General features: G+C 44.3%; 1 protein-coding gene and 1 pseudogene across 1 annotated transcript in view; one reads left to right on the top strand and one right to left on the bottom strand.

The window, feature by feature from the left end:
• The window catches only part of MSH3 (mutS homolog 3), a 2,089,876-nt gene that overhangs the window by 1,243,682 nt on the left and 825,295 nt on the right, over positions 1-20,899 (bottom strand). The window lies entirely within an intron of this gene.
• LOC147726788 (uncharacterized) lies at positions 11,045-12,464 on the top strand (annotated as a pseudogene).

Below are 20,899 nucleotides of genomic sequence, written 5' to 3'. Positions count from 1 at the left end.
TGCCCAGCGGCAGGAGCCGTTACAGGGCGGAGTTACCTGTTGTGATAGGCGGGACTCATCATCAATAAAGCAGTTGGTCCCATTCAAGCTGTTTGGTGTTTCCTTGAATGAAAGCTCTTGACGAAGGGGGAAACCTTGAAACGCGTTGAGCTTCTCAGCGCATGTTTGGCGTGGAGGCCTGCTGATACACAGCCCTGTACGAAGACGCGCTCACCTGAGGGCTTCCCAACGGTGGCAAACTTTGAAGTGGGAGATTCTGCGGCTTAGCCAGAGTCGCGGGATTGCCCCTCCGCATGCAATGCGGACCTGCGAGGCCGGGAACCCCCGGCACCGCTGAAGGGAGGTGAGCATTCAACAGAGACTGTGGGGTCACAAATCATCCGGCAAAAGCGCACTTACAAACGCTGGCCCACGAGGGATTTTAATTCTTCATTTGATGTCACCGGCAGCGCCCACTGGGGGTGAATGTTTTAGTTTGGGACTGCAAATACCGTAATGCCCAGCGGCAGGAGCCGTTACAGGGCGGAGTTACCTGTTGTGATAGGCGGGACTCATCATCAATAAAGCAGTTGGTCCCATTCAAGCTGTTTGGTGTTTCCTTGAATGAAAGCTCTTGACGAAGGGGGAAACCTTGAAACGCGTTGAGCTTCTCAGCGCATGTTTGGCGTGGAGGCCTGCTGATACACAGCCCTGTACGAAGACGCGCTCACCTGAGGGCTTCCCAACGGTGGCAAACTTTGAAGTGGGAGATATATGTATATATATATATATATATATATATATATCTCAGCCACAAGAGTTGCCCCCTCGGAAAAGCCACACAAAGGTAGGTATTCTTTTTGTTTATTTCAGGAAGTTGCAGCACAGTTGGTATGACACCCTGCATTGAAAATATTCAGATAGGCATACTTGTCCAAACAGCGCAAGGCAGCATGTGCACTTTTATTTCAAATCCTGACTCCCGCACATGTGGGCGTTGGCTCCTCGCCGAGCCTCTTGGTCTCCGTAGTGCACATTATTCATCCTCCAGTGAGTTGGTCATTGCATTGCCACATTAAAGACTGATTAAAACCCCAGTGGGTATGCAAAGTTTCCCACTCACGCTGCACTGCTTGTAGCATCTTCCAAAACAGCCTCTTTTCCCAACATGGTGATCATCTGCTTAAGACATCATAGGATCGCTTTCATTCAGCGGGGCTTTTCCACGGCTGGGCCAGCCGTTAAATCCATCAGACACAAGAGTTGCCCCCTCATAAAAGCCACATAAAGATAGGTATTCTTTTCGTTTATTTCAGGAATTTGCAGCACAGCTGGCATGACACCCTGCATTGAAAATATTCAGATCGCCGATGCGTTTCGTGCTTTCAAGCACTTTTCATAGGCATACTTGTCCAAACAGCGCAAGGCAGCATGTGCACTTTTATTTCAAATCCTGACTCCCGCACATGTGGGCGTTGGCTCCTTGCAGAGCCTTTTGGTCTCCGTTGTGCACATTAATCATCCTCCAGTGAGTTTGTTCATTGCATTGCCACATTAAGGACTGATTAAAACCCCAGTGGGTATGCAAAGTTTCCCACTCACGCTGCACTGCTTGTAGCATCTTCCAAAACAGCCTCCTTTCCAAACACAGTGATCATCTGTTTAAGACACCATAGGACCGCTTTCATGCAGCGGGGCTTTTCCACAGCTGGGCCAGCCGTTAAATCCATCAGACACAAGAGTTGTCACCTCAGAAAAGCCACACAAAGGTAGGTATTATTTTCATTTATTTCAGGAAGTTGCAGCACAGCTGGCATGACACCCTGCTTTGAAAATATTCAGATCGCCGATGCGTTTCGTGCTTTCAAGCACTTTTTCATAGGCATACTTTTCCAAACAGCGCAAGGCAGTTTGTGCACTTTTATTTCAAATCCTGACTCCCGCCCATGTGGGGGTTGGCTCCTCGCAGAGCCTCTTGGTCTCCGTAGCGCACATTAATCATTTTCCAGTGAGTTGCTCATTGCATTGCCACATTAAAGACTGATTAAAACCCCAGTGGGTATGCAAAGTGTCCCACTCACGCTGCGCTGCTTGTAGCATCTTCCAAAACAGCCTCCTTTCCCAACACGGTGATCATCTGTTTAAGACACCAAAGGACCGCTTTCATGCAGCTGGGCTTTTCCACGGCTGGGCCAGCCGTTAAATCCATCAGACACAAGAGTTGCCCCCTTGGAAAAGCCACACAAAGGTAGGTATTCATTTTGTTTATTTCAGGAAGTTGCAGCACAGCTGGCATGACACCCTGCATTGAAAATATTCAGAACGCTGACGCGTTTCGTTCTTTCAAGCACTTTTTCATAGGCATACTTGTCTATGCACATTAATCAGTTTAGTAACCAGGCTTGGGAAGTACGACGTTGTTTAAAGAAGTTTTGGAATGTCTTGAGAACCGACAGTACCCTAAAAGAGTATGTAGGTGAGAATCCGAAAATCACTTACAGAAAATGCACAGCTCTAGGAGATATGCTATGTAGCAGTGAGCTGTGGGGCACAAGTGAGAAACAATGGGTAAAGGGATTCTTTACCTGTAGGGCTTGTAAAGCTTGTAAAAATAGCAATAACATGAAACAAATTGATTTATGTGTATATCAGAAACCATTCATAATTTTGATAAACGTTTAACATGTAAATTTGATTTTTGTGTTTACGCCCTGATCTGTCCCTGCCCGAGAATTTACATAGGAAGCACCATACATCAGGTGAAAAAGCGTGTTCTCAAGCACAGACGAGCTATTATAAATGAGGATAAACAGTATCCGATAGCAAGGCATTTTAAAGAAATGCACAATAAAAATGTAGAACTTCTAAACTATTGTGCATTGGACAGGATTCTGAAAGGGGAAAGAGGGGGGAACCGCCTAAAAGAACTAAGGCACAGTGAATCGAAATTGATCATAAAATATGAAACAATGTATCCCTTGGGTTAAATAAGGATGAAGAACTTTCAGTCCATTTAGGGTGATTAAGAGCTCTGTTGTAAGAATATAAGCAGCCTGTACATTGTTTGTACATATTTTAATAGATGAATACTGATCACTTGTATATACATTTTTTTTTGGGGGGGCGGAGACACCATCATTTGTAAAAAATGGGAGATTAGTGAGAACCCAGTGTTGCCAAATACAGTTATTGAAATAAGCCCACAGGGGAAGAATTGTAAATACTGTAAATATTGTATATATATTGCAATATGTAAAAGGGAATATTCTGAATTTTGTGTTGGAACCTTATATCAATTCAGTTAGCCCACTGGGGAAGAATTGTGCGAAAATTTGAAAATTTAAAAATTTAACAAATTTAAAAAATGAAAATTTAAAACAATATGAAGCTGTATTGTGAAATATCAAAGAATATTATAATGGTTTCCAAACATTTTTATTCATGAGTTCTTTACAAAGAAAAAAGAAATATTACCATGAATTGATGTAGCACTTTAAAATGGCTGCCATTTTCACTGAACTATTGATGTGATGCGGTAGTCCTATTTCTATGTTCATGTTTCTGTGACTTTTTCACTCTCTTTTTTGTTTAAATACTTTATGACAACAAATGAAATTGACCCGTGATAAAGGAGCTGGGCTCCGGAACGCGTCGGGCAGGGATTTGCAGACGATTAAAAATAAATAAATTTTTCACGCATATGGAGTTTGGGCTCTGTTCTTTCGTGAGAAAATAACGAAGGGATTTTTGCAATATATATATATATATATATATATATATATAACCAAAGACGCCATGAAGTTGAAAATATGAAAAAGTGCTTTATTGCATTAACGGCACACAAATTATTTCAGGTTTGTGCCTGCCATGAGGTATTTCGACCTCAGGGACGCGATCTTAATCACATGACACGTAGCGATTGTATTGAAATTTAAATAGTGCAACAACACCCACCAGTGCACAAAACAAACCAGCAATGCTCATAGAGATAAACAGACTGATGTGTGATAAAAAGGAAAAATAGAAAGTGCAATACAAATCGCATGTTGAAAATCGCATGTTACAAATCTTGATTGTCAAAAGCCACAGTAAAATTGCCAACTACGAATACTCATAATAGAACAGTTACATAAATAAAATATGTTGCAAAGTTCCTGTCATGCAATGACGAACTGGAACTAACAGTATTTATGCAAAGCATACCCCATTAAAAATATATCACAATATGTAGGTAGAATCATATAGTGCTAGTGCATAGATGTAAATAAACAGCTTCTTACAGATAGAATCATAAGATGAAACATGCTAAGACAGCTTTATCACATAGTCGTACCCTAAACCTGACTGCCTGTTGACCAAGCCTGGCAATGGGACTCAATATCATATAATGTTGATACACAAATAAAGTGCTAGTGCATAAATATCCACAAATTACTAAATTCATCTTTATGGAAAATATTATAGACACACAAACACTATAGAGAGATGTGTACGATAAAAGGAAATTAAAGCTAATGTGGTGATATCCCATTAAATCTATAAAACCAAAATGTCTGATATAAAATCTTCAATTCAATGAAGTTCTATCACACTAAAACCGATAGAGCAAAGCTATAAAAAAACACTAACAAAAAGTGCTGAGTGAAAAGAAGTGCTGTGGAGTTGTTCATAAAATATAACATGATAAAGCTAAAATAAATGAAGCTGCCCTGAGACTATTGATAAAACCTCATAAAAAAAGGTGTGTCAATACAATCCCAGTGATAAGAAGAAATCAAACACAAATAAGGCCTAAAACTCAAGAAAAAAGTATCTGGAGGTAGGCAAAAAGATGTAAACATAGCATATGTAGTGGGTACTACACCTCCTATCCTCAAAGTCATAAGTGGAGACAAAAATTCTGTGTCAAACAGAGACTCCAAAACAACTTCATCACCAAGGGTGTCTGGCATTAGTGTGGGAGATAAAACAACAGGAGTAAAAGGCGTGACTCATCCCCAATGGTCATTACAGAAAATGATGCAAGTCCTCACAGGTGTTCAAACCATTTGGTATTTTGGTATCCAATGAGAGGATAAAATGAGACTCCAGCTATCTTAAACGTTTTTCTCTGTTAACTCCACGTCATGAAATAGGGACAGCCCCAATCACAAAATATTTTAGCTCATTGAGGTTATTGTGGTGTACAAGCTTAAAGTGTTGGGCCACGGGATAATTGGGGTCAGAATAACGTAAAGCTTGGTACTCCCTACATAGTGGAGCCCGCAAGTACATTGTAATACATGGACACCGTAATCAGTACACCATGTGTAATGGACTTTAATCAAGACAGGTTTAGGACTGAACGCTGTTTTAGATTTAGTAGTAGTCACACCAAATTTGCAGGCTCGGAAAGAGCTACACTTAAAAAACCCTGTTTTACTGGAAAGCCATGTTTGATTGGAAATGAATTCAGGGCTACTCTTGACCAGAGTGTCCCTCATCGACAAAGCTCGCCTGAATGTGAGGATTTGTTTCATAGTAATGTGGGTGAGGACAATTGCCCAATTAGATCTGATGATGCGCCTTATATGTTTCTCCTGTTTACTGAAAGTTGTAATAAGTCTAATTTCATGTGTGTTCTCATCAATTTTAGAGGTGGAGATATTAGGCGTAGCCACCTTAGATGATATACAGGCTTCTCTAGTGTGAGAATCGGCCTTAACAAGGGCATCGCGAATTTCAGTATGTTTGTACCCTCAGGATATGAAGTGTAAAGCAACTTCATTTTGGCATAACTTAAGGTCAATATCAGAGCTACAAATACAACTTATTCTTAAAAATTCACCATAGGGAATACTACATATCAAATGCCTAGGATGTGCACTGCAGTATTTTTGGGATGATGTTTGGTATGAATCTCACCACTATCTATATAGACCTTCACATCTAGGAATTCTACGCATTGGTCGCTGATGTGCGCCGTGACAATTCAGATTTAAATAATAGAGTATATAAATCATTCAGCTTCTCTTTGGTGCCCTTCCATTGAACAAAAACATCATTGATGTATCTTCAGCAATGCATTACATGACTATCCCAAGTAGATTTGTGGACATGCTCCTCCCACTAGCCCACATGAAGACATGCGTAACTGGGGGAGAAGCATGCCCCCATAGCCGCACCTCTTAGTTGATGGTAAGAATCCCTATTGAAAAGGAAATAATTGTTATTGAGACAAAGTTCAATCATAGAGATGATCATCTGGTTGTGCTCATATAGATGAATAGATCTTTGATTGAGGTAGAATTTGGCAGCAGCAATCCCATCCTTATAGTAGATACTGGTATAGAGGGAAGTAATGTCATCACCAGGAACAGACACTCTTGATCCTATTTGATTTCTTTTATCTTCCTGATGAAATCACTGGTATCTTTAATGAAAGAGGGTAAATTGGTAACAAAATCTTGCAGGAAAAAATATACGTACTTCGACATGGGTTCCAGTAGACTTTTCCTGGCCGAGATGATAGGCCTACCAGGAATAGGTATGATATTTTTATGAACTTTCAGATGAAAGTAAAGAACTGGTGTAATCAGGTGTTCATTTTTTGGGAAAATTACTTAATTTTTAGTTAGTAGACCTGATCGTTTCCACTGGTTTAAGTCTTGAAATACCAGCTCCTTAATTTTGTGTAAAACCTGCATTGGCGTTTTCTATAGCAGGCGGAGTCTAGCAAATATTTATTGGCCCCCTCAAGGTATAATGATTTGGGCCTAAGGACAATATTACCGTCTTTATTGGCTTTGTTGATGATAATTTCATGATTCTCACCCAGCTTTTTGATCAATTTAAGATAATGCAAATGACGAAACTTATAGTGCTGTGTTTTCTGGTTGATATATATATTGACGAAGCACCTGGAACCCGCCCAGCTTGACAAAACTCCGTAAATCAGGACGAAAGCAGAAGGACAGCACACAGGAATCGTTAGAGAAGCTATTTATTTAAACTTCAACTCCTTCCATTGTTTTTTTCAGCAGTCAATACACAAAGTGCAGGTAAACCCCTAGTCAGACCTACGCGTTTCGGTCATAGCCTTCTACTGGGTCATGATATATATATGTATATCAAAAAGGTAATTCAACATGAGATGCGCACTTGTGTACAAGAGACCCTCGATCATGTGATGTTTATGAGAGGATGTGAAAATGAAGGGGACCATGGGTACATTTCAGGGGAAGACTTTGTTCAAGACGGCAAAGAGGGTAAGAGGAAGAGAAAATCGAAGCAAATTGAGAGAGGGGCTATATAAGATTGGCAGTCCAAGCACCTCGAGGAAAGTGGGTGATCTAAGCACCTCAAAGAGAATGTGAGGTCTGAGCACCTTGCTGAGTATGGGTGCCCTACACGGCACAAAATCAAAGCGTGTCCGCTGCGGCACAACAGATTCAGGTGTCTCAATCGGTATCCAAGTTCCTGATGTGGGTGAGAAAGAACCACATAATGAAATCTCTTAGATGAATATGTTTTTGGACCTGGATCAAGGTGACCTTGATGAGGATGATGCCCTTTCTCGTCCAAAGATGTAATCAAAGACCCTTTAGGGGATGAAATGATTTACCTTAGAAGTGCTGAGTGGGTGCCCCTTGATCATGTAGCCAGGTTCATCACGCAGTAGATTCGGAATCCACTAGAGAAGGGAGCAAGGACAATTTTAAAGGCTGAATGTTCGAGGCTGGTTATACATAATACGGTGTGTCTTACTCCTAATTTAGACCCAGAGCTCATCACTTTTCTTTTCAAGCTGGGTAAAGATCCTAGGAAGGGGCTGGCGTCCCTTACATCTTGTCAAGACTGCCTCCTTGTTGTGGTCGGACCCCTGGCAAGATTTATTGACATGGCGGAGGAGGCACACAACAATTAACTGCTGCTAAATACAGACTTTCTAAGGGGGTAGAGCCACAGGGATATGGTCCTCCTTGGGAATGACAACACAGGCCTTAATGCCAAGAGGCGTAGAGTTTTACTAATTAAAATAAATCTAAAGCTTGGAGACCTTGCGGAAAAAGAGCCCTTAGAGACTCCCTAGGGGCTTCTCTTTGGCAAAGACTTGATAAAAACTCTGCCCTATACAAGGCGCTATTTAATATGCGCAAAGTCTTCAGTCTTCAGTGCAGGCGTTCTGGACAGGCCGGCAGGAGGGAATTTTCTGCCGGCATGGCTCCCAGAGGTCCCACTTTACGAATTACAGACACCAAAGAGGCTGGGGTAGACGATATCTGGCCAGAACAACTGCAACCTTTTATCCCCGTAGAAGAGTATATAGGTCATGCGACAAGGCTCATCCAGATATCAGGGTGAGTACTGAAATGTTACCTTCTTCTTCTTCTTCCCTGAGTAGGAGGACAACGCAGACTTTAGTCTGGGAAAAAAAGTTACGCAGGATCCTTGGGTTTTAGAAACCGTTTGAAGATTCAAAATAGATTTCTGGACAGGTCTGTCCTTCCCCTTCCCGCTTTAGCGATCATTATCCCATTACTGTAACACTTACCTGTACGCCTCTAGCTCCCTCTACGTCTCGCAAAGCACAGCCTATGTTCTCTATCAAAAATAATGGGGTGCACAGAAAATGGCTAATGTCAATAATAACAAAAGTCTTGCAGAAGTGGTGAGCAAAAATGATGACATTTTAAATTGCTTGAGAGAAAACTGTGAGCCAGTTACTGTGTGTGAAAGGTTTACAAGGATTTGTAATTCAGTTTCTGATTCCCTATTGATTAGGAACCCAAGGTTGGGTTTATGCATGGTTTAAATTAGAATGCACAGACACATATAAAATTTAAAAAAACGTAACATACAAAATCCAGTGGAGGTAAGAGAGGCCAGGAAGAATTACCAAAAATAGAAAGGTTGAAATAAAAACCAAGGCTTGAGATGACGTGGTTAACAGGCAGCTGCCCTGAAAGACAAACGATCCTTCTGGGAAATAATGAACAGGCCCTTTTTCACTAAAAAGCCAGACTCAGGCATTGACTGCCATACAGTGGTACAAAAAATGGGTTGCTCATTTTGCAAAAACATAGAACCCTAAAATGCCCAGGAAAAATTCAAAGCTACCTGGGCCCTGCTGCACACAAATGTTTTTAGGTCTATAATAGTTGGTGGTTCAAATGAGTCATGGGGGCAGTCAGCTACAGTCCCCATATATAAAAAGGGTCACCCTTGCTCTTTAACTTATATAAAGAGCCACTGGCCTGCAGAATTAGAGCTTCAGAAGAGATACCCCCTTTTATGGTTGATGACTGGTCAAAAAAACTTGGTTTATATGCAGACGATATTATTATTTACTCTTCTAATCTGCCGCATTCTTTGGAGAATTTGGTAAAAATAACGAAAGAATTTGGAAAGGTTTCTGGTTACCAGATAAATCAGGATAAGACTGAAATAATGGCCTGGAATCTAAATACGGAGGGGGTAAATACTAAATCAGAAATGAGATATTTGGGAGTTAGGATTACACAAAACATTGAAGAACTAGCTAAAATTAACTTTGATTGGATTAAAAAAGAAGTCGTGGCCACTCTAAAAGGATGGATGAATCTCCCTCTCTCGTTATATGGACGGATAAACCTTGTAAAAATGGTGATTGTGCCAAAAAATCACATTTCTGTTTGAAACCATTACACTTGGATTTAGAAAAGATTGGTTGGTTAAATTACAGGGCGAGATAATATCATTTATCTGGGCATCAAAGGGTTCATGGAAAAAGTTAAGGAGGAGAATTAATAAAGGAGGTTTGGCGGCTCCAGACATTAAAATTTATGCATGGGCTTTTTGTTTAAAAAATTGCAGGATGTTGTTGGGTACCTGTGACGGGGTGTGCGGACCTAATATGACAATGCCTGCCCCTACGGACTGGTGGTCCGCCACTCCCCTCTCACCTTGCCCCTTTTCCCCACAGTTGCCACCTTGTCCGTGGACCGAGGAAACCGAGACGGACTGGCCGGGCGCTTCCAACACGCATGGTCCCTTTAAGAGCCTGGACACAGAGGAGGAGGCCCCGCCCCTTGAGAGCGTCAAGACGTCAAAACCAGGAAGGGAGAGTGAGAAGACGGACGGCGATTCCCCGGAAGGAGCGGACAACGAGGACGAAGAACGGCGATATACAGACCCGAGAGGAACCGAGAGCGACACGCCAGGAGGCCACCGTTTCTGCTCTTCGCCCCGCCACGTTCCCACGGGAGGAGCGTGGCTCCAAGAGGTACGGGGCCGGGTAGCGGGTTGGGTCGGGCGGAGGAGTCAGCCCCGAGTATAACTGCACCCCCTTGTATAAAAACCCTGTTTGTTCACGTGCACTCCTACCACGCCTTTTTGTTAAGAAGCGCACAGTGTCACAGTTGGTTTCCCTCACTCCCGGCCCTACCGAGTGTACCCTGACCCACGCCTCCATCTGACTCTAGTTTTTCTTTATTTTTCGGTATTGGAGCGGAAGACGGAGCGGAGAGACGTCCTCTCCCGGATTGCAACGGTCCCTGTAAACTGACCCCGAATAGCCAAGCTGGAGCAAGCTGCATTTCCTTTGGACCCTACAGTGCCCCCAGGAGAGCGTGCAATTCCCTTGATGAAAAATACATATATACCAATAAAGCCGTCCCTGAAACCTTTACTAAAGGCGCCAGTGTTTCTCTTTACCCCGACCCCTACAGTCCCTACCAGTTCTGTAACTGAAACCCCTAACGTTCCGACCCCCTCGGGACAACTGGTGTCAGGAGTGGGATCCCCTACACCATCCGTCTGTGATAAAAAGATGGGGGCCCTTATCGAGCACATTATAAAAGGACAAGAAAAGCTGGAATGGGCTGTGGAAAGCCAGCTAACATCTGCACAGGCAGACCGAGAACTGTTCACCACCACCATAACAGCCCAGCTGGAAAGCCTGAGGAATGTGCCGCCTCCCACCCAGGTCATCACTGGAGAGACGCGTCTGCATAACCCCCATCCCACCGGGGTGGCCCTCCAGAAGTATGTGCATGGCGAGGACCCAGACGCTTTTCTCTTAAACTTTGAAAGGGCCGCCCGTGCCATGAGCTGGCCCGAAGACAAATGGCCTTTCTTTTTAGCCCCTCTCCTCACTGGTGAAGCGCAATCAGCGTATCAGGCCGCTAACCCCCTAGGAACGACCCTATATGCAACCATTAAAATGGTCATTCTAGATCATTTGGGCCTGGATCAAGAGGCCTACTGCGTTCGCTTTAGAAAAGAAAAAGGGGTTCAAGGGGAGAACCCGAAGACCTTATTTTTTAGACTGAAGATGGCGGCAGATAAGTGGCTACGCCCTGACCTCTGTACCAAAGAGGACATTCTAAATAAGGTCTACTTAGAGCAATTCATGGAAGCCTTGCCCTACACCACACAACGATGGTTGCGTCAACACGCTGGGCTTTCAGTAGAACAAGCCATTGAAATGGCATCTCACTATGCATGGGCCCAGCCGAAGACTAACCCCATGGAACTTGAGAAGACCGTCAAACCCCTACCGCTCCCAAAGACAGACAAGAGACCCAAAGCCGGGACCGAGATCCCCAGAGCATTGCGTCCAACGGGAATGATGTCCCCCATGAATAGGGGACCTCAATGTTTTGAGTGCGGGGAGTGGGGGCACATAGCCAGAATGTGTTCCAGAAAAAAACCACAAGAGGAGCCTATGGAGGTCGGATATCTTCCGAAAACCGTGATGTACTCAGCGGAAATGGGCAGCACTTTCTATGTGAGTATGAGGATGAATGGTTTTCGGGTAAGGGCCTTGTTAGACTCAGGGTGTAGACAGTCCGTGATCCAGATGCGCTATGTCAACCCCGAACAGGTGAATCCCCAGAGTCCGGTATATATCCGTTGCGTGCATGGGGATGTGAAGCCCTACCCTATGGCCTCCATTATCATAACCCTACCAGATAGAGCACCCTGTAAGGTCCGGGTAGGGGTGGTGGATTCCCTGCCAGAGGATATGATTCTGGGAACAGACAACCCCGAATTCCTTTCCCTCTTTAGGGAGACCCTTTCCAGACCTGTACAGCGAGGGGCCTTGTCCACCTACCTGTCCCCTGAACCCTGGGTAATCGATAGGAGCTTTAGATTTGCTCAAGCGGAGGATAGGACCCTATTCCACGCCTGGGAAAGCGCCCATGCCTCGGATGGATCCATTACCCCAGCGTACCCCCGCTTCTTAGTGAAGAATGAACTGCTATACCGCCAGGCCAAACAAGACGGAGAACTACAATTGTTGGTACCCCGATCTTTTAGGGAACAGGTGCTCTTCTTTGCGCATGCCCATTTAACGGCCGGCCATGCCGGCAAGGAAAAAACCACAGAAAGCATAGTGAGGCATTTTTTCTGGCCTGGGATCTATCGTGACGTGCAAGACTTCTGTGCCAAGTGCGAAGTATGCCAAAGGAGAAACACCCATCGACCTACCGCGGCGCATCTGCAGAAGATGCCAATCATAGGGATCCCGTTCGAAAGGGTCGGCATGGATATAATTGGTCCATTATCGAAGTCAGGCCGAGGACACCTGTATGCCTTCGTGATTGTCGACTACGCGACCCGGTTTGTGGAAGCCTTCCCTTTGCGAACCACCACAACCTCGGCGATCGCTGAGAAATTTGTAGAGTTGTTCTCTCGTGTAGGATTTCCCAAAGAGGTGCTTACGGATTAGGGGACCCCATTTACATCCAAATTGATGAGAGAAGTGTGTGCCTCTCTAGACATCAAACCTCTGAAGACTTCGGGTTACCACCCCCAAACCGACGGGCTCGTCGAGAGGTACAATCAGACCCTCAAGATGACATTAAAAAAAATGCTAACCACAGAGGGGCCTAGTTGGGATAGACTACTGCCAATCGCACTTTATGTCATAAGGGCTCAGAAACAAAGCAGTCTGGGATGTTCGTCCTTCGAGCTCTTGTATGGCAGACTTCCACGCTCCCTCCTGGAAATAACGAAGGATATGTGGGAAAATGAAGAATCCCAAGAACAGAAGAGCATGTTAGAATACACCACTCAGCTACGGACCAAACTGGGAAAACTACGTGAATTAGCATATTCCAACCTGGAACACCACCAGGAAAAATACAAAAAGACCTACGACAAAGGAAAGAAGCTGAGAAAGATCGACGTAGGGAAGTGGGCTCTCGTGTTGTTACCAACCCTGAGTATCAAAGCCAAAAATGAGTGGCAAGGTCCGTTCCAGGTGGTCGAAGCCATCGGTCACACTACCTACAGGCTACGCCTGTCGTCTACTAAGACACAAACGTACCACATCAACATGTTGAAGGAGTGGTTAGGGCCCATACCACGAGAGAGTCACTTTGTCAGTACAACAACAGGCACTCATACCTCAACCGTGGACCAGTTCATAATCAACCAGGAACTGACAACTGAGGAAAAGACGGAGTTAGCGTACGTCCTGGAATCCTTCTCCGACGTATTCTCAGATATCCCAGGAAGGACTAGTCTAGCGGAACACCGGATCGAAACCCTTCCAGGGAAGGTGGTGAAACAACGACCCTACAGGATACCAGCAGCCAGAAAAGAAGCAGTCCGAAAGGAAGTCCAAGATATGCTTCGGTTAGGGGTAATCCGGCCTTCCCAGAGTCATTGGTCCTCCCCTATCGTGATGATACCCAAACCGGACGGCTCCAAACGCTTCTGTATGGACTTCAGGGCCTTGAACGCAGTATCACACTTTGATGTCTACCCTATCCCTCGTGTGGACGACCTGATAGAGAAAATAGGAGATGCCAGATACATTACGACCATTGACCTTACGAAGGGGTATTGGCAGGTGCCTCTTCGTGAGGAGGACAGATAGAAGACCGCGTTCGTGACGGATGATGGTGCCTACGAGTTTACGGTTCTAACCTTTGGACTCCACGGGGCCCCAGCGACGTTTCAACGTCTCATGAACCGGGTCTTGCAACCATACACCTCATTCAGTTCAGCTTACCTGGACGATATTGTAATATATAGCCGGGACTGGCCGGAACATCTGCAACATCTGAAAACCATCCTAACAGCGCTATTGAACGCGGGCCTACACATAAACGCCAAGAAGTCCAGAGCAGCCTTTCACAGCGTGAACTACCTGGGATATGTACTGGGGGACGGTGCCATCGCTCCACAAAGCGAGAAAGTACATGTGATAGCTGCAGTTCCTTTCCCCTCTAATAAAAGAGACCTACGGGCCTTCCTAGGGCTGGTCGGGTACTACCGGCGGTTCATTCCCTGCTTTGCCGAGGTGGCAGCTCCCTTAACAAATCTGCTCAAGAAGAACACAAAAGCAAGGGACTATACACATCCTGCACAAGACTCCCTGAGGGCCTTCCAGCTCCTGAAAGAAACAATGACCACAGCCCCAGTCCTGATCTCACCCGACCACACAAAACCCTTTGTGTTAGCCACAGATGCCTCCAATGTGGGTATAGGGGCAGTGCTCTCCCAAGTCGACAGGGAAGGGGTTGAACATCCCGTACTGTATGTTAGTAGGAAGCTTTTCCCCAGGGAATGCAGATATTCCACTATTGAGAGAGAGGCCCTGGCCATAAAGTGGGCGATAGAGAAACTGAGGTACTACTTAGAGGGTAAACCATTCATCCTACATACGGATCACGCCCCCCCTGAAGTGGATACACCAAAACAGCAGTCATAACCCCCGAGTGTTACAATGGTTTCTGTCTTTACAGCCGTACTCCTTTACGGTACATCATCGGAAAGGAAAGGATAACGGCAATGCGGACTTCCTTTCCCGCGTATTTCCTCTCCCCGAACGGGAGACGCCAGGGGGGAGGAATGTGACGGGGTGTGCGGACCTATTATGACAATGCCTGCCCCTACGGACTGGTGGTCCGCCACTCCCCTCTCACCTTGCCCCTTTTCCCCACAGTTGCCACCTTGTCCGTGGACCGAGGAAACCGAGACGGACTGGCCGGGCGCTTCCAACACGCATGGTCCCTTTAAGAGCCTGGACACAGAGGAGGAGGCCCCGCCCCTTGAGAGCGTCAAGACGTCAAAACCAGGAAGGGAGAGTGAGAAGACGGACGGCGATTCCCCGGAAGGAGCGGACGAGGACGAAGAACGGCAATATACAGACCCGAGAGGAACCGAGAGCGACACGCCAGGAGGCCACCGTTTCTGCTCTTCGCCCCGCCACGTTCCCACGGGAGGAGCGTGGCTCCAAGAGGTACGGGGCCGAGTAGCGGGTTGGGTCGGGCAGAGGAGTCAGCCCCGAGTATAACTGCACCCCCCTTGTATAAAAACCCCGTTTGTTCACGTGCACTCCTACCACGCCTTTTTGTTAAGAAGTGCACAGTGTCACAGTTGGTTTCCCTCACTCCCGGCCCTACCGAGTGTACCCTGACGCACGCCTCCATCTGACTCTAGTTTTTCTTTATTTTTCGGTATTGGAGCGGAAGACGGAGCGGAGAGACGTCCTCTTCCGGATTGCAACGGTCCCTGTAAACTGACCCCGAATAGCCAAGCTGGAGCAAGCTGCATTTCCTTTGGACCCTACAGTGCCCCCAGGAGACGTGCAATTCCCTTGATGAAAAAGACATATATAACAATAAAGCCATCCCTGAAACCTTTACTAAAGGCGCCAGTGTTTCTCTTTACCCCGACCCCTACAGTCCCTACCAGTTCTGTAACTGAAACCCCTAACGTTCCGACCCCCTCGGGACAGTACCCTACTTAAATCCACGATTGGAGAAATATTTGGAGTGCTGTTGAAAAGTTCAGGATATGATGATTTTGTTTTTTTATATAAGTTTGCAGATCCCAAATTTTTTAAAAAGGTGAGACTTAAGATTTTGCGGGATTTGGCTGAGACATGGTATAAAATAAGAAGACTATTAAAATTGCCTTACTTTAGTTATATGGCCAAAATATGGGATTCTCCTGGTGCTCCACTCTGGACAAAAGATGTGTTAGCTCAACATTTGAAAAAGGAAGATGCTATGCAGAGATGGAAAGACTTTTTCAGGATGACAGACTTTTGTCCTGGGGCCTCTGCCAACAATTGTGGGGTTTGGTTTTCTCGAGATACAAGTACTTACAGATTCAAAGTTGGGCTAATGATCCGGTAAATGTAATTGGAACTCAGAATGACTTTGAGTTGAAGCTTGAATTAGGGATTTTTAAGAAGGAAGTGGCCACATGGTACTGGACTATACTGGAAATGGAAGATGGACCATTTGTTCTACCAGAGACCCTGTGGATGGAAAGCTTGCCAAAGATCGCGACAGAGAACCAATGGCAAGTAACAATGTCTATGCTTTATAGTATTGTCAAACCTGCAAACTTAAGGCGAAATGTTTTGTTTACTATCCACAGGGCATATTGGTCTCCTCTTAGACTATCCAAATTTAAAGCTGGTGGAGTTGTTGGGTGTCCGAAATGTAAGGCCCCAAATGTGGATGACCTTCATATGTTCATCTCTTGTCCAAACATAAGGCAATTTTGGCTGGATGTAAGTGATTCTCTATCCAAATCTCTGAATCTGCGCATTGAGGTAAGCCCCGAATTAATTATAACAGGAAGATATGATTTAGAAAACAAAAGCATGAATAATAATGTTAGACTTACTTTCTATGCTATGTTGCTAGCTCGTAGAGAGATATGTAAGTTATGGGTCTCACCACTTAGCCCTAATTTAATGGATTGGATTTTAGCCATGAGGTATATGGCTAAGCTTGATATTTCAGATCATACCAAGAGAAATCGAGGATTTTGGGTACCCTTTCTTATATGTTTTGGTTGAATAATATTGACTATGATTTCCGATGATTAAGCCCGCGCCTATCTCGCTGGTATCTTTTATATGGTATTCCAGGACGAAAAACAGAGCAGGAGGAAGACACATCTGATGAGTCAGGTGGCCAAGAAGGATCGTTCAGAGAATGGCCTGACTCAAAATAGGTGGAGTCTACGCCTCACTACTCTAACCAGCATATGAGATAAAAAAAGCCCAGTGGTGGACTTAGTTAGTAGGTATGGGTGGCAAAACGGCAAATGAGGGAAAAAAATAAAAAATAAAAAATTCAAAGCTACCTGGGCCCTGCTGCACACAAATGTTTTTAGGTCTATAATAGTTGGTGGTTCAAATGAGTCATGGGGGCTTTCAGCTACAGTCCCCATATATAAAAAGGGTGATAAAAATGTTCCATCCAACTACAACCCCATTGCACTGCTAGACTCTTCGGGTAAAATCTTTAGCTTTGGCAGGTGAAAGCGTCTTTTTCACCAAGCACAATTTGGGTTTTGTCCAGGAATGGGTACCACAGAGCAAGCTCTGAATCTCTCCCTAATTCTGGGTAAATATGTAAAGGCCAGGAGTGGGGCCTTTATGGACCTCTCCTGTGCCTTTGACTTAGTGGATAGAAATTTATTGTGGGACATCATGAGACTTGCCGGAGTGGATTCACCCCTACTATATGTGTTAAAACATCTTCACCAAGACACAAATATGAGAGGATGCAGCTCCCAGTCAGGTGATCAGACTTCGCCCATTCTAGTTACCCGTGGGGTGAGACAAAGCTGCGGCTTGGCACCCTTTTTATTTCTTTTTTATATTAATGCCCTTCACTACTTTTCAATAGACTGTACCCCTGACGTCCCCAAAAAATGGTTTGTGCCCTGTTCCGGTTTTATTATACGTGGACGATTCTGTCCTCCTGGCCTGCACAGCAACTCGCCCGCAAGCTCTTTTAAGATGGGTTTTACAGTTTTATGCAAGGGTTAAACCTTAAGGTAAACAATGATAAATCCTATATTTTAACATGTGGGGTAAAGACCACCTGCTCAATGTCATTTTTAGTGGCTATATACCAATAAAGAAACCAACAGACTTTAGCTATTTGGGCAGTTTGCTCAGTGCCAATTTGGAGTGGGACCGCCTGAGTCTTCAAAAATCCCAGTGGTTGGAGGTGGCCTGCGAATCCTTGTTCAGATTCGCAAAACATTTATGACACAATCCCCCCCAAAACTGTTAATGCCATACAGAAGTAAATGCTTGTCGGTTAGTACGTATGGTGGGGAGTCTGGGGACAAAGAGCCATAAAGACCCTTCAGGTAGCAGAAATCACGTCTTTAGCAATGCTTTTAGGAATTTCCAAGACCAACACCAAGTTTTATTCATTCACAAAGAAATGGACCTTGATTTTATAGAAGATAAGGTAGGCTTGGCACCTATTTTGTTGTAGGTGAAAAAGTGGTCGACCCCAGAGCTAAGCTTCACTTGGAGAATATTGTAGAACTGTCTGAAACAGACTAATATGTTAGACATCCCTTGGATCAAGTATATAAAAGCACACTCCACGATTTAGGATTGACTAGTGTTTTTGAGAGTACTAGCAATATTAGTTTACGTGCGAAGGCTCTGGTAAAGTACACATGCCATGCCCATAGAGACAAAATGAGACATGAGAAAGTTTTGAACATGGCAACTATCCACGCGTATATCCCTTTATCAACTTGTGAAGGAATGGAGGCTTATCTAGTATGGATAAAGGCACCAGAAAACAGATTTTATTTAACCTGTCTCCGAATAAATATGATTCCCTTCCTGGTGGCTTTCCCCGTTACTGGGACATGGTTTGCTTCATTACCCAGCTGCCCATGCGATCCAGTCTCCATGCAGTCTACCAAGCATTTTGTTATTCTGCACTTTAAACTCGGCTTTTAGAACCCGGTTTTTACGTCCAAATTTAGTAGGGAAATGTTTTAAAACTCATCGAAGGTCTACTGTTTTTACAACACTAAGGGCCATATGTAGGTAAATGGCATTTATTGAATCGTAAATACCGAATTTTACCGATTCGGTATTTATAATTCGGTAAATGCCATGTAGGTAATAATTCTTTAACAATTACCGAATCAGTAATATTCGGTAATTACCAAATCGGTATTTACCGATTCGGTAATTGCCATTGATTCCTATGGGCCTTTAGGCCCATAGGAATCAATGGCAATTACCAAATCGATAAATACCGATTAGGTAAATTTACCGATTTGTCAATGGAGACAGGGTGTCACTTTGCCACCCTGTTGCACCCCTGATTCTGGCTTGTGTGCCATGTGACACACTTACATGCCCTTAGGGCATGTATGTGTGCCACATGACACAGGTGTACATGCACAGATGTGCATGTACACAGAAAATCGTTATTTACCATGCCATTGTATTTCATGGTAAATAACGAATTTCTAAGGGCCTGTGGCACTGTTTCCAGTGCCACCTACATCCCATATTACCGATTCTGCACATTTACCGATTCGGAAATTTACCGATTCGGTAAATATACAGAATCCGTAATTTTCTGACCTCCTACATCTGAAACTACAAATACCGGTCGGTAACGGCCGATATCGGCCGTTACCGACCGGTATTTGTCCACCTACATATGGCCCTAAGTCTCCTACAATCTGTCTTGCAGTATTGAATTTTATTACGCAGGCCAAGGGTTTAAGGGAAAAGTATGCAGTGTAACTCAATCACGACACAACGGGAAGACAATTACAGGATGTGTAACTGAGTAAATTTATCTTGTGATTGTATTGTGTGTGATCTGTTTGTAACTTGTTTTATCCTGTGCTTTTATGGTATTTTCAACAGAATAAAGATTATTCGATTGATTTCTGGAAAGAACCCTTTCAGGCTGTTCCCCCAAGAGAGCTGAATTTAACCACTGTTTAGCAGCAGATTGTAGAAGAAGAGGTAATGATGTTGTTGCAGAAGGGAACCAACCTGCAGGTTTCTTTAAAACACAGGGTTTTTGTAAGTACACACTGTTCCTTGTGGAAAAGAAGAAAAAGGGGTGGAGGACCGTGATAAACCTGAACCAGTATTAGTTTACAGGCACTTCAAGATGGAGGGGATCCATCTTTTAAGGGATACGTTGCTAAAAGGGATTGGCTAGTGAAGTAAGATCTGAAAGATGCCTACTTTACCATCCCATGGACAGGGAGTATCAAACTTACCGTCAATTTACCTGGCAGGATCGACTTTATCAATTATGGGCCCTCCCCTTTGGCCTTTCATCAGTACCATGGTGTTTTATCAAGGTAATGAGAGCTGTAGTTTCATACCATACAGAGAGGGGTATACGGATGATCGTTTATTTGGACGCCATCCTCATTATGTCCAAATGCACAGAGCAGATTGTGAGAGACCTAGACATGGTCATGTCCCTCTTGATGAGCTTGGGCTCATTGCAAACAGAGAGAAATCAGTTCTTACCCCCTCCAGGTTGCTAGAGGTCTTGAGATATACAATAGATACTGTGAATATGGATCTACTGTTAACCTTAAAGAAGATTTCCAAAATTCAGAAAGAGATATGTTCTCCAATGAGAGTCTTTAACACTGAGGGGACTAGTCAGACTGCTAGGTCTTTTGTCTTCTTTTATTCACACGATCTGTCCAGGCCCTTTACACTATCGGGCTTGCAAAGGATAAAAGCAAAGGCCTTTCGGGGAGGATTGTGATATGGAGACAAGGTGTTTCTAGATAGGGAAGTGAGATCAGAGCTATCGTGGTGGTTGGAGAATTTGGATGCCTGGAATGGCAGGACAATCTTTGGATGCTATTCAGACTTCGTCCTGGAGTCCGATGCGAGCTTAGCCAGTTGAGGAGCCCGCTTGGGTCCTCAGGACACTGGTGACTTCTGGTCACACACAGAGAGGTTGCATCCTATAAACTGTTTAGAATTGACAGCCCTTATGAATTTCAAACACTGTTTGCAAGGCTGAGTGTTTTTGTTAAAGATGGACACTATTTCTTCTATAGCGTATATAAATCGGTTAGGCAGAACAAGATCCTTAGACCCGTCAAAATTAGCGAAGAAACTCAGGCTATTCTGCTTGGAACACAAGATCAGCCAGAAGGCAGA

Source organism: Lissotriton vulgaris, chromosome 3_1 (genome assembly GCF_964263255.1).
Source record: "Lissotriton vulgaris chromosome 3_1, aLisVul1.2, whole genome shotgun sequence".
Lineage (NCBI taxonomy): Eukaryota > Metazoa > Chordata > Amphibia > Caudata > Salamandridae > Lissotriton > Lissotriton vulgaris.
This window is presented reverse-complemented; position numbering and strand designations above follow the sequence as displayed.